This window comes from Equus przewalskii, chromosome 1 (genome assembly GCF_037783145.1).
Source record: "Equus przewalskii isolate Varuska chromosome 1, EquPr2, whole genome shotgun sequence".
NCBI lineage: Eukaryota > Metazoa > Chordata > Mammalia > Perissodactyla > Equidae > Equus > Equus przewalskii.
Genome location: NC_091831.1, coordinates 10,323,986 through 10,341,262, shown reverse-complemented (window position 1 = coordinate 10,341,262; position 17,277 = coordinate 10,323,986). Strand labels below are relative to the sequence as shown.

The following is a 17,277-nucleotide window of genomic DNA, read 5'->3' as shown; positions in this document are numbered from 1 at the left end:
GATAAACCAGGACAGTGGTCATCCGAACTCCTACCGCAACATTTCCGGCAAATTCTGTAGTGAGACCAATGATCAATTTGATGTTGGAATAAACACGTTGAATATTATTTTCAAGATAAGAGAAATAAATTGCCTTAGTTTATGAATGAAGTGTCACCATTTCAGGGACCCAAGTTAGATACTTGGATCCAAGTGTTCTGAATGTTGCACGTGGAACCCATAGCAGACATGGAGCTGTGGCTTATCTCACGATACGATATAGTGGGGACAGCACAGTTTCTGAGTCAGACAGACCTGTCTTACAGTCCTTGTGGACTATGACAGGAAAGCTGAATGACTCTGGGCAAGTTATTTACCCTCCCAAAGGCTCAAGTTCCTCATCCGTAAAATGGGCATTATAATTCCAAGCATACAGAGGTCTTGTCATGATGTAATTAGATGACTGTCTGAAATTATCAGTGTGGTACCTGGAGTATGGTAAGGGCTGAATCAGTGTGAGCTGGATGTCGCCATTTTCTTTATTAAATTGTCATCTCTTTCTCTCCTCAATTTATAAAGAAGGAAACTGGAGTTGAAAGAGGTGGGAAGACTTACCTAAAGCCACAGGACACGGTAGCAGCAGAATGGAGACCAGGTGTCTTGCTACTGTCCCCTCTCTGGCTCCTTTTGGCCAGGGTTCAACAGGAGTCTCTAATCAAAGACCATAAGTGTGCTAACCAGCTGCCAGGACGTAGCTGGTAACATCATATTATACGATCTCAAGGATTTTCTGAGAACATCTAGGGACCTGGTCTGCACACATAGGTCCTGGGCTATTGTGTGTTCTTAACCATAGTGAGGGGCCAAGGCCAACCAGGATGGGGTGGGATTTGCCAAGCTAGAAAAACCAGAAATGTCAGCACTAGGATTTGCTTTCCTTCTTCAGACACATCAATGAGTTTCAGGTGATCCTTCAAATGCCAAGACCAACATTCTGGAACAACTTAAATGATGGAGAAGAGAGGCTCGCTCCCTGTGTGGTCCCGGGAACCGGATGAATGCCCTTTTCTCTTCGTGCATGGAGGCAGCTCCTACAAGGTCCCATCAGGAAGGTTCCCTGAACTCCGTGTCCTATTCATCTCCTGACCACATTTAAGATGGACAGGGGAGCATCCTGGTTCTCCTGCCATGGTTCCTGGAAGAGAGACTAGGCCCACCTGGAGCAAGAAATGAGCCAAGACCTCCTCTGGCCCAGATAGACAACACCAATGGTGAAAGCAGAGTGAGCAGACCCAGCAGTGTGCCTGAAATGCTTTCACACCTCACTCCATCAGTTCCACCCCCATGGCCCAGTGTGTGCTCATCAGAAACATGCAGAGGGACTCGGGACGATGTGCCTTTCTTGGTGCCTAAATTCACCACGCTTTTTGACTCTCCTATTTGCTCACATGGCACCTCCGGTTGTGATCATTCTACCCTGGCCACTCCAGGGCTACTACTACCTAAAGGCCTGGCTTGACCACCACCTTCCTGGCAAACCTTCCATGATCCCTCCAGCTATGCAATAACCTGTCCAGAATCCAGTGTCTGCAGCTGTCACTCACTGCCTGATGGTGGCGGCCCAGAGCCACTGCTCCTTATGTTGCTTTTTTCACTTTTCATATGTGTTGGTTTGGGCCCAACTGGACAATAAGCCTTGTGGGGAAAAAGCTGGTGCATTGTGCCAGTGAGTATTTCACAAGGAGTTGAAAGAACATGTACTCATGGGGCATCAGCCTATAAACACGTCATGTCTTTTATAATACATGCATAGGATTCACACATATCTTTTCTATAATATATATACACACACATATTTACATTAATGGCACATGTGTAATTTATACGATATGTAGTATATACTAAGTATACCCTCCAACATTCATCAATATATTACTAAATGCCATTGGGCCCATAAAAGATAAATTAAGAGAGAAATATTCTATTTTCTGAAGGATACACGTCCTGTCATCTGGCTAGAAGGTAAAATTTAAAAAAATTTTCATATGAGACCTACTCAGCATGAAAGGTCTGGGTGTGTAGAAATGTAGAACTAGAACTTGCCACAAAATGATGGGACCTCTGTGTGTTTCTGGAGAGGGTCACTGGTTTGCTCTGACTCCTCTTCACCCAATGGAGATCCAAATAACTTTATGTCAGCTCCATTCCAATGGGTCACACGTGCAACCCTGGCCCATCATCTCACACCGGCAGGCTTGGGAATGGGAGGGAGAGTAGCCCCTGCTGTCCCCTACCTTGTGATTTACCGTAGTAATAAATAACAAAGCGTATGAGCAGGTGGCTGGCAATTCTGGAGTACTTGATGGTCATGACGTTGGAAGTGGGTCGATAGGCAAGAGAGGTGCCTCGACAAATCGTCCCAAGTGAGTTAGACATGAGCGCTCCATCCAGGATTTGCACCTGCTCATCTACAGAGGCGAGGCTGTTGGGACAGAGGTAAAGGCAAGCATCAGTGTTTGGAATCACCTCCCTCCAGAGGGCAGTCTCCATCCACCAAAGACTGGACAATAGATTCCCACCAGCCTTGCTCATGCGGAGGGCAAGGCCAGACAAGGACAAAGGAAGGAAAGCCCATCAGTTCTACTGAACAGACAACAGCCACCTCAGAACTCTCCCACCTCCCCAGGAGGCCTTACCCTCCACCTGGGCTGCAGGTGGCTTCCAGGTCACCCACGGAGCCCCGGCTATGGCAAGGCACAGTGTGCTTCTTTGGGCCACAATAGCTGTGTCAGGGTGAAAGGCCTAGACGTGAGTGTGTGATGCCACTCCTCGATTTCTGCCTGCCCTTCCCCTGTCAGATGGGACCGGAAGTAGGGCAGCATGGCCCTTGCAGCCAAAGCTTGCCCTCCTGAGTCAGAGCGGTGGAGAGGGGGCTGTCCAATTCTAAGTAGCATAAGACAAATTGCTCATGGGTGCTCTCAGGCCTGGGAGGTCTCCCCACTTCCCTCTCCTCCTCGTACTTTTCAAGACATCACCACCCACCCCTCATCCTCACTTAACCACCAGCATGTCTCGCTCTCACAGGACAGAGGAGGAGCCTCTCTGAGGGTAAGAAGACAATGAGCGGGACGTCCCACCAGGGCTCACAGCACGCTTTATACTAGTTTTCTCTTGGCCCAGCCTGAGTCCTTTCTTGGTGCCAAGGACAGTCTGATTCAAAACAAACTTTGAAAATGACAAAGGAAAAATTGTGGGCAAATTTCTAACACTCCATCCCTAAACCCTGGAGAAATGGCAACACAGGAAATTTCGGACACCTTCATCCCTGGTCCTCAACTCAACCTTCTACACTCCTTGTTCCTCCTTTCTTTTTCTGAAATCCCAGGGTATGCTTGGGGCAGATGGACTAAACTCTAATTTTGAGGCAATAATCTCTAAAGTGTTTTTCTTCCTACAGAGGACCTGTGAAACCCAGTGGGAGTCCCGACCCTGCAGCAGGTCCAGAGGGGCAAGGCCCGGAGTTACATATATCACATCACATATCTGATCCACCATTGTGGGCTGTGTTTGGACTGTGTGGAATCGATGGCAATGTGGCTCCCATGTTAAAATCTGTGAAAATTACCTGAATGAAACGTAAGTTGTTTTTTCCTTGGAAATGCCTCCGTGGCGTTATCACTGTATTCGTTCCTTTATTCATTCACTCATTCAAGAATTTGGTCTAGAGAAGAGTTAGCCCTCATGCTGAACCATGATATACTAATGGAGGACCCAAAGGAGAGGGCAGGCGAGTCTGGAAGAGTTCAAAGGATGCACTCCAGGAAAAGGGGACATTGGGAGCAAAGGCATGGAGCTGCTGAATGGTTTGACGTGTCCAAAGACTGAGTGTGCTATGGCTCAGCCCAGAGAGGGGACCTGAGGGGAGAAGTGACTGAAAATGAGGGGAGATTCAAGAGCCAATCATGAAGGATTTTGCAAAGCCATGCTAAGGAGATTTAACTTTATCCAGAAGGCAGGGAGCCATTGAAGGGGTTTCAGTGGGGAGTGTAAGAGTCAGATTTTGTTTTAGATGCCTCTGGGGGTTGGGTGGAGGTGAACCGGTGAAGGCCAAAATGGACTCTTTCGTAAAACTACCATATCAGCAACAAAGGTGAGATCTTGAGAACTCATGTGAGGGCAGGAATTGCCAGACAGATTCTCTCTGTTGGCTTCATCATGATGGTCCAGACACAGGAAATTTTGAGGCTTAGAGCATTGAAGATCCTTCCTGATTGGTCTGTGATGAAGCCTCCACATTCACCAGGTGCTACAACCACAAGAAGGAAATGATGAGGGCCCCAGGGCAGCCCCAGTCCTTAGGGCCTTCCCCATTCCTGAGACCCTTATCTTTATTGATGCTCCTAACTGCCTGGCCCTCCTGAAGAAGATGCACATCATGACCTGAGTCTGATGGCCCACAACCAGGTGGGCTTTTTGTTGTACTCTTTTCAGAGTGCTTAAGTGACTGATACTCATTTTTGAAGTTCAATTTGTTTTGAACCAATAGAAACAGAAGAAATTTAAGGCCTCCTTAACTGAACCATTCTTTATGATCAATTGCACTTCCAGCTTGGTGAGCAGAAAGTCAATACAGACATCTCATTGTGTGTCTCTGAAGATCTTGTTCTAGTCAGGTCAGAGAAACAGCAAATAGCTGGTTCTCCTGTCCCAAGAGAGATGGGGTTCCATCTTATTTAAAATACCTGCCAGGAAGGTTTTGAGAGACTGAATATATAAATGATAATAGCCAGACCACATATAAGAATAGAATTTTATCAATAATTGACACCTTTCCTAATTTTCGCCCATGTTTGAAGCATAGAACCAACCACAGAATGCCTAATCTTTTCCCCTAACCAATCACATAGGATGCCCCACTTCTAGTTAACCTGTCCACAGCTTCTTCAGACCAACAGCCTCCAATCAGGGCACACCTGAAGCCTCCCTTTTTTCCACTGTTAAAGCCACCCCATCCTCTGCCTGCGTTTCAGTCCCTGCAGAAATGCCAGAGCTGACGGCCGACTCCCCACAGTAGCACCCTCTGCACATATAGCCTTTGACTTTCTCATTTGCTTGGTCTTTATTTCCACTGTTTCCACACTCACTCTCAGTGATTCCTCAGATTTTGTAACTGTGAAATGAGGACAAAATAGCACCTACCTCAGGGCATGTTTAAAGCCTTAAATGTGCTTATGTTTGTAAAGTGGTCAGCCCATACCCTGCGTGTTGTGATCACTTGATAAATCAATCAATCAACAAGCCACTTGCATCAAGAGGAACCCTTTCTTCCCTCTGACCTCCATCCTCCATGCTGTAGTTATGTTCTGTTCTTTCAATGTTCCCATTTTTGTTACTGAAGATGGTGATTCAGTATCAGACTCAGCTCTCCAGGCTCCCTTCGGCTTTAAGGACACAAGAAGGCTGGAAGCGAAGGGATGGAAAAAGATATTCCATGCAAATGGGGACTAAACGAGAGCCAGGATAGTGTACTTACATCAGACAAAGCAGAATTTAAGTCAAAAACTATCAGGAGACAAAGAAGGTCATTATATAATGATAAGGGTGTCAATTCATCACGAGGATATAACAATTATAGACATATATGTACTGACAAATAGAAATGGCAAGCAATAGGATATATTGGAGTATATGAGGAAGCCATTTGGTGTAAACCTAATTTGGCCTGACTTTGTTTTCCCAAAAGGGCCTGACATGGCCATTGAGCATACATTGTATATCTGCTTTAAACATTTGCTATGGTAAGAACAAATGGCCTTAAGATAAAGGTGTAACTTCCCCCCACATTGGCCTTTCCTTAAGGATAAACATCTATCCTTAGACTAGGAACTGATTGCTGCACTCACCTTTGACCACCCAGCTCACCTGTGACCAACCAGTTTGAGACAACAGACCTGCCGCCCTGCTGTGTCCACCGAGACAGCAGACCTACCTGCTGTGTCCATCAATCGCTGTGCCAACAGAGCAGTCTTGTGACTCTTGTAAAAGGGACATTTCAATCATATATGAAACATCCTCTTTGGGGGTTTATAACCACTCTGTACACCCCACTTCTTTGGTGTTCTTTCTTCCTTTGGGAAGAAAGGCCCCGGGCCATGGTCCTCACATTTTAGCTCAGAATAAACTCACTCAAATTTTCATTTATAGATTGGTTATGGATTGTTTTCATCAACAGGACTCAACATTACAGTACCTAAATATATTAGGCAGATAGTAAAAGATCTGAAGGGAGAAACAGACAGCAATGCAAAAATAGTAGTGGACTTCAATACTCTACTTTCAACAATGAATAGATCATCTAGTCAGAAAATCAACGAGGAAATATTGGACTTAAATTGCACTTCAGACTAAATGGACCTAACAGACATATACAGAACATGCTATCCAACAGCAACAGAATACACATTTTTTCTCAAATACACATGGAGCATTCTCTATGATAAATCATATGTTATGCCACAAAACAAATGTTAAAAATTTTAAGAAGGGTGGATCATATCAAGTATCTTTTCTGACCATAATGGTACGAAACTAGAAATCAATAACAGGAGCAAAGCTGGAAAATTCACAAATTCATAGAAATTAAATATCATCTTCCTGAGCAACCAATGGGTCAAAAGATATCAAAATGGAAATAAAAAACAATCTTGACACAACAAAAATAGAAACACAACATATGAAAACTTACGGAATTTGATAAAGCCATTCTAAGAGCATCGTTTATTGCAATAAAGGCATACATCAAGAAAAAAGAAAGATCCTAAATAAAAAATCTAATTTTAAACCTTAAGGAACTAAAAAAGAAGAACAAACTACTCTCAAAGTTAGTGAAAGAAAAGAAATAATAAAGAGTAGAGCAGAAATAAATGAATTAGGAAAACAATTAAAAAAGCTAACAAAACTAAGAGTTGATTCTTAGAAAAGATAAACAAAATTGACAAACCTTTAGCTAGACTAACTAAGCAAAAAGAGAGAGGATCCAAGTAAATGACCTTGTAAATGAAAGAGGAGACATTATAACTGATACCTCAGAAACACAAAGGATCATAAGAAAGTACTATAAGAACTATATGCCAACAAAGGACAACCTAGAAGAAATGGACAAATTGCTAGAAAATTACAACCTTCCAAGACTGAATAAGAAGCAATTGAGAATCTGAAAAGACCAATAACAAGTAAAGAGATTGACCAGTAATCAAAAATCTCCAATAAAGGAAAGCCAAGGGCCAGATGGTTTCACTGGTGAATTCTACCAAACATTAAAGAAGAATTAATGCCAACCCTTCTCAAAGTCTTCCCAAAAATTGAAGAGGAGGAAATACTCCCAAACTCTTTTTACAAGGCCAGCATTGCCCTGATACCAAAGCCATGTAAGGACACTACAAGAAAAGAAACCACAGGCCAATATCCCTGACAACATAGTGGCAAAAACTCCCAACAAAATATTAGCAAATCAAAGTCAACAGCACATTTAAAAGATCATACACCATGATCAAGTAAGATATATCCATTGGATGCAAGGATGGTTCAACATACACAAATCAATTAATGTGATACATCAGACTAAAAGAATAAAAGATAAAAATCACATGACCATCTCAATAGATGCAGAAAAAGCATTTGACAAAGTTCAACATCCTTTCCTGTTAAAAACCCTCAACAACTTAGGTATGAAAGGAATCAAGGCCATATATGAAAAGCCCACAATAACATCATATTCAATGGTAAAAAGCTTAAAGCCTTTCTTCTAAATCAGGAACAAGACAAGGATGTCCACTCTCACCACTCCTATTCATCATAGTGCTGGAAGTTCTAGCCAGAGCAATCAGGCAAGAAAAAGAAATAAATAGCACCAAATTGGAAAGGAAGAAGTAAAATTGTCCCTGTTTGCTGATGACATGATCTTATATATAGAAAATCCTAAAGAGTCCACCAAAAAACTGTGAGAACTAATAAATTGAATTCTGTAAAGTTGCAGAATACAAAATCAATATACAAAAATCAACTGCATTCTATACACTAAGAACAAATTGTCTGAAAAAGACATAAAGAAAATAATTCCATTTACAATAGCATCAAAAATAATAAAATACTTATGGATAAGTTTATTCAAGGATGTGAAGGATCTGTAAACTGAAAACTAGAAGACGTTAATGAAAGAAATTGAAGAACACACAAGTGGAAAGATATCCTGTGTTCGTGGACTGGAAGGATTAATATTGATAAAATGTCCATACTACCCAAAGGCATCTACGGCTTCAATGTAATCCCTATTGTAACTGAAAGTTCAGTCGCTGAACCAGATGCCAATCCAAATAACGAAAATAGAGTCTTGAGTGGAAGAGGAAAGTTTTTGCTATGCCAGGCACAGGGAGCAAAGCAAGGGCTCATGCCTCAAAATTGCTAGCTCCCTGATAAGGAACGGGTAGGGATTTTTATTTGGGGTTTTGGGTAGGGGATGGGGCGCATATAGCTGGCATTTTCCCAGCAGCCTACGCTTGGCCTTGAGACACTGCTTGTGGCGAGGCAGTGGGGGGAGGGGATGGTGAGATAGGAGGATGGCATGTGGGCGTCCTTTGCTGCCGTCTTGTCTTCCTGATTGAGGTGGGTTGGAGCGCTGGGAGTCGAAGAGCTGAGGTCTGGGAAGGCTCCACTCTTTGATATTCTTGAGACAGCAGCTTTCCTGGGGACTTCGAGGACACGTGATTAGCTAAACTTTAGTGTGCCTCCAACTCCAGGCCACCCGGGCTTTGAACAATTTGTTACTCCTATTTAGTCGTAGAGCTCAAGGAGTGAAAGATTAAGGAAACAGATATTTACCTATTAGTGGAACTAGACAAGCAGGAAAGGGGGTGGTGGGTTTTAGTTTTAACCCCATATATGCTGGGTTCAAAGTAGGGGAACTGATATCAGGGCTGGTCTTAAGAGCCTGTAACACTATCCAGATTCCAATGGCATTTTTCACAGAAATAGAGATAATCCTAAAATTTGTATGGAACAACAAAAGACCCCTATAGCCAAAGCAATCTTGAGAAAGAAGAACAAAGCTAGAGAAATCACGCTTCCTGGTTTCAAACTACAGTCATGTGTCACTTAATGATGGGGATACACTCTGAGAAGTGCGTTATTAGATGATTTCATTGTTGTGTGAACATCACAGAGTGTACTTACACCAACCTAGATGGTATAGCCCACTACAAACCTAGGGTATATGGTGCTAACCTTATGGGACCACCATTGTATATGTGGTCTGTCATTCACCAAAACATCATTACGCAGTGTGTGACTATACATTACAAAGCTATAGTAATTAAAACAATGTGGTACTGGCTTAAAAACCAACATGTAGACCAGAGAAACAGAATAGAAAGCCCAGAAATGAACCCACACGTATATGGTCAACAAATCCTTGACAAGGGAGCCAAGAACACACAACAGGGAAATGATGCTGTGCAAACTGGATATCCACATGCAAAAGACTGAAAGTAGATCTCTGTTGAAGACCACTCACAAAAATTAACTCAAAATGGAATAAGACTTAAATGTAAACATGAAACCATAAAACTCCTAGAAAAACACCTATTAAAAAGAGCCTTGACATTGATCTTGGCAAAGATTTTTTGTATATGACACCTAAAGCACAGGCAACAAAAGCACAAATAAACAAGTGGGACTAGATCAAACTAAAAAGCTTCTGCAGCAGAGGAAACAACACAATATAAGTCAATCTGTGGAATGGGAGAAAATATTTGCAAACCATATATCTAATAAGAGTTAATAACCAAAATATACAAGGAAGTCATACAACTCGATAGCAAAAAAGCAAATAATCTCATTTAAAAATGGTCAAAGGACCTGAATAGATATTTTTCCAAAAAGACATAAATGGCCAACATGTGCTTGAAAAGTTACTTAACATCATTAATCATCAGGGAGGTCCAAATCTAAACAACAATGACACATCACCTTACTCCCGTAAGGATGTGTTATTATCAAAAAGACAAGAGACAAGCATTGGTGAGGATGTGGAGAAAAGGGAATCCTTGTGCACTGTTGGCAAGCATGCAAAGTGGTGCAGCCACTATGGGAAACGGTGCGGAAGTTCCTCTAAAACTTAAAAAAGAACTACCACATGATCCCGCCATTCAACTTCTGGGTGTATGTTCTGAGGAAACAAAATCAGTATCTCAAAGAGATATCTGCACTCTTGTGTTCATTGCAGCATTATTCACAAGAGCCAAGATATGAAAACAACCTAAGTGTCTGTGAGTAGATAAACTGATAAAAAAAGGGGAGCGATGTGCGTGTATATATATATAACGGAATATTATCCAGCCATTAAAAAGAAGGAAATCCTACCGTTTGTAGTAACATGGATGAACCTGGAGGGCATTACCCTAAGTGAAATAAGCCAGAAAGAGAAAGACAAATACTCATATGTGGAATCTATAAAAAAGTTGAACTCAGAAACAGAGACTAGAATGGTGGTTGCCTGGGGTGAGGGTTGGGGAAAATGGGGAGATGTTGGTCAAAGGGCACAAAATTCCAGTTAAAAGATGAATAAGTTCTGAGAATCTAATGTACAGCGTGGTGACCACAGTACATCAGACTATCCTGTAGACTTGAAATTTGCTAAGAGAGTACATCTGAAGCATTTGCACCAAAACAAAACAAAGGTAACTATGTGAAGTGATGAATGTGTTAATTCACTGGATTATGGTAATCATTTCACAATGTATATGGATATCAAATCATCACATTGTACACTTAGATATATATATATAATTTTATTTGTCAAACTTACCTCAATAAAGCTGAGCAGGAAGGAAATTGGAATCTGAAGTTCTTAATGTAGTACCTTGAGTATGGTAAGTGACTAATAAATGTTAACCATTTATTATCCAGTTAATGGTTACCCTGTTTCTATCCTCAGTTTATGAATGAGGAAGCCATAGTGGAAAAGGGGAAAGGACTTAACCAAAAGCCACGTGGCAAGTCAGAGCCGAATGGAGCCTACAACTCTTGTTAATTTTTATCTCGCTGGCTCCTTTTGCCCACGGTTTCATGTGACTCTTTCTAATTGAAGACCACATGCGAGCTAACCAGAAGCCAGGACTTAGCAGATAATGTGGTGGGGCTTGATCTCAGTGTTCTCTGGGAACATCAAGGATCTGGACCATGAACACTCCCTCCCATGCTTACCGTCTGCTATCAAACCCTAGCGAGAGGAAAAGGCTGACGGGAAAAGGTGGAGTGGGAGCAGTCTGTGAAAAGTTAGAAAATCCAGAAAGGTTGGTACCAGAATTGGTTTTCCTACACGAAAACGTCAATGAGTTTTAGGTGACTTTGAAGCACCACGACAAACATTCTGAAACAAAGGACGGAAAAGAAATATTCATGTCGTGTCTGGTTTGCAGGAACCAGAGGCCCCTTCGTTTCAGTGCATGCAAGCAGATCCTGTGCGTGAAGGTGAGTTCAGAAAGGTTCCCAGACCTCTTTGTCCTACTTCCCTCCTGACCATGTTCAGGGAGGACTCGGGACTTCCTTGGGGCTTGCAAAATTTCCTGGAACCAAAGTTGGGTCCAGCCAGAACCCAGACAATGAGCCAAGTCCTCTTCTGTCCCCAGACGGAAGAGGCAGCCTGTCCTGACTCTCTGAAGTGTGTCCAAATGCTCTGTCTGGGCCCCAGTGTGTGCTCCTCTCTTCCTGGAACACTCAAGGGACTGTGGAGGATGCACCTTTCTCTGTTCCTCTGTGTCCTCTAATTCACCACACTTATTGACCTTTGCCCATATGGCGCCTCCTGCTCAGACATTTCACTCTGGCCTCTCCAAACTCCCTAGGCAGGAAGACCTGGCTTGAGCACCACCTCGCTGTGAAGCCTTTGGTGATCCCTCCAACCAAGGAGTAACCCCTCTGGTATCTCATGGTGTCTGCAGCTGTCACCCACCCACTGTCTGATGGTGGCATCATGGAGCCTGGGCTTTCTATGCCACTATTTGACTATTTATGTGAGTTCCCTTCAGTTCTCAAATGAAAAGCCTCTTAGGGATGAAGAACGTGCGTTGTGTGTTTCAGTTGTCACAAGAGGTAAATGACTCGTCGAAACCCAGACTGTAATCAGATTCCATAAGTGGTGACCTTCTTGTTTATAATAGATACATTATAGGTAAATGTGTATATGTGGTTGTATGCACATATATTTTTACACAGAATACATATAGTAAAAATTCTGTATACTAATACTATATACACTATACATTTATGTAAATACACCAGAAAATGCCAAAGGCATTATAATACGATCAATAAACAGAAAGAATATTTATTCTCAGACACATAGGCCACATGAATCAACGACATCAAGGTACAATCCCGAAAGGAGTTTTCATATCAGGCAGTCTCCATCCCAAGATCTGGGCTTGCAGAGAGGTAGGGATAGAATCTGTAGATGTTTCTGCGAGGGTCACTGGGCCACCCCAACTCTCTCTCACCTGATGATGGTCCAGTGGAACTTTGGCTCAAGCTTATTTCAATGGTCACACAAAAAGCCACATGCCCAACACGCCACGTAGTCTGGCATGGAAGGGGGGAGTGCATCAGCAGTACCCCTGCCCCCGACTGCCCTCTGGTTCCCCATAGTAATACACATCGAAAGAAGAGGCTGGGTGGTCGGGTTTCCTGGTGTACTTGACAGTCAAGATGTTGGAGGAAGATCGAAAGGTGAGACCTAGACCTTCACAAATCTTCCCATAGCTAGCAGATCCTGGAGGCCCATCTTGGATTTCCACATACTCTTTATGACAGGTGAGGCTGTCGGGGCAGAGGGAAAGGCAGGCATCAGCGTTTGGAATCACCCTCCCTCCAGCAGGCAGCCTCTCTCCACCAGGGACTGGACAGGGTTGCACCATTTGCTCATGAGAAGTGCCAGTCCTGGAGCGATATGGGAGGGAAAGTCATTCATTCTTTTGAAGAGAGGACAGTCACCCCAGGACCCTCCCACCTCCCTGGGAAGTCTTCCCCTCCACCGGGGCTGCAGGGCACCGTGACTTCCAGATCTCCTGGGAAGCCCTCCCTGTGACTCTGGGATGCCCACACAGGAAATTTGGATCAGAGCCACTTGTCTTTCAGGCCCCTTGAGTGTAACACTTCAGCCAACAAGTGGTATGTTCTTTGGTCACTGACAATTGTGTCACACTGAATGGCCCCAGACATGAGTGTGTGGATGCCACTCCTGCTTTGCCCTACACCACCCTGGCAGATGGGCCCAGCAACCCAAGTGTGGCCTCCGTGACCAGCAGAGGTGAGGGGGGCATCCGTCTCTACCTCCTGTGAGAGAACCTGCTCAGGGGATTGTCACCCTTCTGCTGAGGTCTCCCAACCCTTCCTTCTACCCTTCAAGACCTGATTCCCAATCCTCATCCTCACTCTGCCGCAGCATGTCTCACACACAGGAGAGGGGCCAGAGTGTCTTTGATTTACAAGAAGACAAGGAGGGGACCTCCCACCAGGACACTCACAGCACCCTTTATACTAGTTTGCTCTTGGCTTGAGTACTCTGGGTGCCAAGGACAGTCACAGCCAATGTCAATCTTTGAAAAGGACAGAGACAACAAGTGGAAGATTTCAAAATGACCCATCCCTTTGAGCCTTAGAGAAATGCTGAGGCAGAAAGTGCCTGAACCCTTCGTCCCTGGGGCATGGTTTGTGGAGATGGCCCAAGCCTCATTTTGAGGCAGCCATCTCTAAATTGTCCTTCAGCCCGCAGAGCACCTATGTGACCCAGTGGGAGTCCCAACCCTGTAGCAGGTCTGGAGGGGCAGGGGCCATTAGTCACAAGATTACATCATCTGTCTCAGCCACCATTGTGGGCTGTGTTTGGCTTGGTCTGGAGTGAAGGAAATGTGACTCCCATGTTAAAATGTGTGAAGGACGTTCAGGGATATTAATGCAGTTACTCATTGCTACATTGCAAATGCCTACTGACACCTTATCACTTCATTCACCCTTTCATTCATTCATTCACTCATTAATTAAAGAAATATTCCTTGAACCCTGACAACAGACTCATATTCTAGAGGACACAAACAATCATATAGGCAAGAGTACTATGACTCTAAATTCCATCCAGAGTTTGGCATGGGGTAACGGATGGGGCACAAATGAGAGAACAATCTGTCCAGCTGTGGAGAGTCAGGACAGGGGTATTAAGGAAACGTTTGTCCTCGAGCGAAACCAGGGAATAAAAATGAGGACCCTAAGCAGTGGGCAGGTGTGTCTGGAGGAGGTGGAAGGATGCATTGGAGGCAGAGGGGACAGTGTGACAAGGCAAGGAGCTGTTGAATGGTCTGGTGTGTCCACAACTCAGTGTGTGATGGCTCAGCACAGAGAGGCCAGAGGGGAGAAGTGGTTAGAAGGGAGGGCAGATCCAGCAGTCATCGTGGAGGAATTGGAAAACCATGCAGGAGAGTGAACTTTATCCAGAAGACAGGGAGCCTCTGAAGGGTGTTCAGCAGGCAGTGAAATGGAGCGAGAACGTGCTGTAGATGTGTGTGCTGGATGGTGAAGGGTGCACCGGAAGAGGCCAAGATGGACTCCTTCCTATAAAACAACAGCATCAGCACCGAAAACACATCCTGAGCACTCACTTGAGGCCCGGTATTGCCATAACAACGTGGAGACCTGGGGTCATCTGGATGGTCCAGACACAGACAGTTTTTGGTCCGATGTAGTTGGAGATCCTGCCCGACAGGTCTGTGAGGAGGCCACCACAGCCACTATACCCTACAACAGAAGACAGGGTTCCAGGTTGCCCAGAAAGAGCTCCAGGCCCACAAGGGACTGTGTCATCCCTGGGCCCCACACCGCTGTTGATGGTCCCGACTTCTGGGTCCCCACACACAACCCAACATCAATGATCCAAGTCTGCTGAGCCCACAATCAGGTGGCTTTTGTCTTTTACTCTTTTCAGAACTCTTTAGGGACCTATACTCATTACTACACATTGCTTTAAACGAGTGTGAAAAGAAATTTAACACTTCTTCACCAAAACATTGCTTATGCTCAACAGCATTGCCAGATGCAGAGCAGAGTCACGCAAACACCTCCTTTCTGCCTCTCTGAAGACCTGGTCCTGGTGCAGCCTGAGAAGTGGCAAATGGGCAGCTCTCCTGCCCCAGAGAGGCCTGGCCCTCAGAGATGAGAATCCCCCTCCTATCAAGACCTGCAGGAGGGGCTCCACACCCTGCTCAGGGACGGCTCAGCCTCCAAATGTGTAAGTGAGGATGAAAACAGCGCCTTCCTCAGGGCTGTTTAGGACACAATATGTTCACGTCTGTAAAGTGCTTAGCCAGTGCCTGGACCTGGAAATTGCTAGGTACAAAAATCAACCAACAAGCCCCCCACATGATGAGAAACCTTTCTTCCCTCTGGGTCACATCCCTCGTGCTGCAGTGCGTCCCCCTCCCTGCAAAGCTCTCATTGCTGACACGGCAGACATGGAGGTCTCAGCTCTCCGGACACAAGCCCTTTGGAGGAAGCTCCATCCTCCTGTGACCCAGGCCCTGTGGAGAGGTGGCTCGTCTCCCTGCCCCGTGAGGCTGTGCAGATGGGAGGGAGGAGGCCCCCTGGGCTGTGGAGGAGTTGCAGCGGGTGGGGAGGAGCCACAGGGAAGAGCCTGGAGGGGTCAGGGGAGAGGGGGTGTAGGGATTGTTAAGATGAAACAGACTATCACGTCCAGTAATTGCAGTCCTTTCGGTCAAGAACGGGTCCTGGTACATGCATTTCCCAGACAGCCGTCGGACTCCAACCCCCAAGCCCATTTCTGTGTGAAGAGGGAAAGGTGGATGTAATACCATCTTCATTTACCTTTGTACTGTGCAGGTGAACCCAGGGCAGCTGAAAAGAGATCAAAACAGAAAAATGAAATGAAAAGCTGGAAGGTACTGATGGTCAGGGCTGGAGAGTGGAAAATGCACACACTGTGGAGAGGAGCTGCCGCCAAGGGCTGGTGCTGAGCACCAATAGGAGACAGCATCGCTGTCCTCATTGCTGGGGACAGTCCTGGGCACACAGAGGGAAGAGCAGCAGGAAGGTCTGGCCCTCAGCGTTCAATGACTAGCTCAGTCAGCTGCTTTCTGCTTCTTCTCCAGTTCCACTCAGTTAAAGTACAATGTCCCCACTCTGCAGCCAAGTCCAAGAGGTCAGTCTTAGGAGGGTGACCAACGTGCCCCATTAGCCTAGGAATTTCCCGGTTTTAGCACTAAAAGTCCCTTCTCCCAAGAAACCTGTCAGTCCGGGCCAAACCAAGACAGCTGGTCACCCTAACAGGACACGAACATTTCTTGTAGATTCTGTAATGAGACCAATGACCAATCTGATGTTAGAGAAAACGGACTGAAGAGAATTTCATCTGAGGAGAAATGAAGCGTCTGAATTAAAGAAGTTTCTCTGTGTCAGGGACCCGAGTTAGGTGCCTGGATCCAAGAGACCTGACTGCAGTCACACGGCCTCCCATGGGTCACCTGCACGGGAGATCGTCCTCATGATGCGGCGCAGTGGGTACAGCAAAGCTGAGGGATCAGACCGCCCCGGGTCACAGTCCTGGGGACACGAGAGCTGGGTGGCTTTGAACGAGTGATCTCCTCTCCCTAAGCCTCAGGCTACTCACCTGTACAATGGGAATCTCAGCAGTGACACCCTCATAGGGTTCAGGAGGACCATTGACAGCCCACGGCTCAGGGCCCCGCACAGGGGAGCTCTCCAAGGTTACCGTCACTGTCAACATCCCCAAACTAGACGACAGTGCTTTCCTCGGGAAATTAGAAATCAACCAATGCTCTAGAGCCTGTCTGACAAGAAGGCTCAACCAGGACCCTGTGAGTCCGTCTCCAGCTGCCCCGTCGACCTGAGGCTGCGTCGGTCTTTGGGGCACCATGAGGGGTCTCCCCACACCTGGGTGTCCATCAGCCCTGCCTGGGAAGATATAAATCATGGATGCCAGACAGCAGGCCTCCAGTGCCGAACCCTGACACCTCCCTGTCACTTTGAGGGCCTCCTCTGGCCTGGACCACATCTGCAGTGAACTCCGCTGACCTGACCTCAGGGCCAGGCTGGAGGCCAGAGAACGCGTTGCCCCTGGAGGGAGTTCAGAACACGTCACCTCAAAGCATGCCACTTTGTACAGTAGGCCACAAATAATGGCATATTGCTGATTTTGAGCTGAAGCTACTTGAGAAACAG

At 45.4% G+C, this 17,277-nt stretch overlaps 1 long non-coding RNA gene across 1 annotated transcript; it reads right to left on the bottom strand.

Annotated features, from left to right (window-relative positions):
- Nucleotides 1-12,335: 12,335 nt before the first annotated feature.
- LOC139085284 (uncharacterized) lies at nt 12,336-14,946 on the bottom strand. Its single transcript, XR_011543526.1, has 2 exons — nt 14,685-14,946; nt 12,336-12,849 (listed from the first exon to the last, which is right to left on the bottom strand). It is a non-coding gene; the product is annotated as an uncharacterized lncRNA (long non-coding RNA).
- Nucleotides 14,947-17,277: the final 2,331 nt, after the last annotated feature.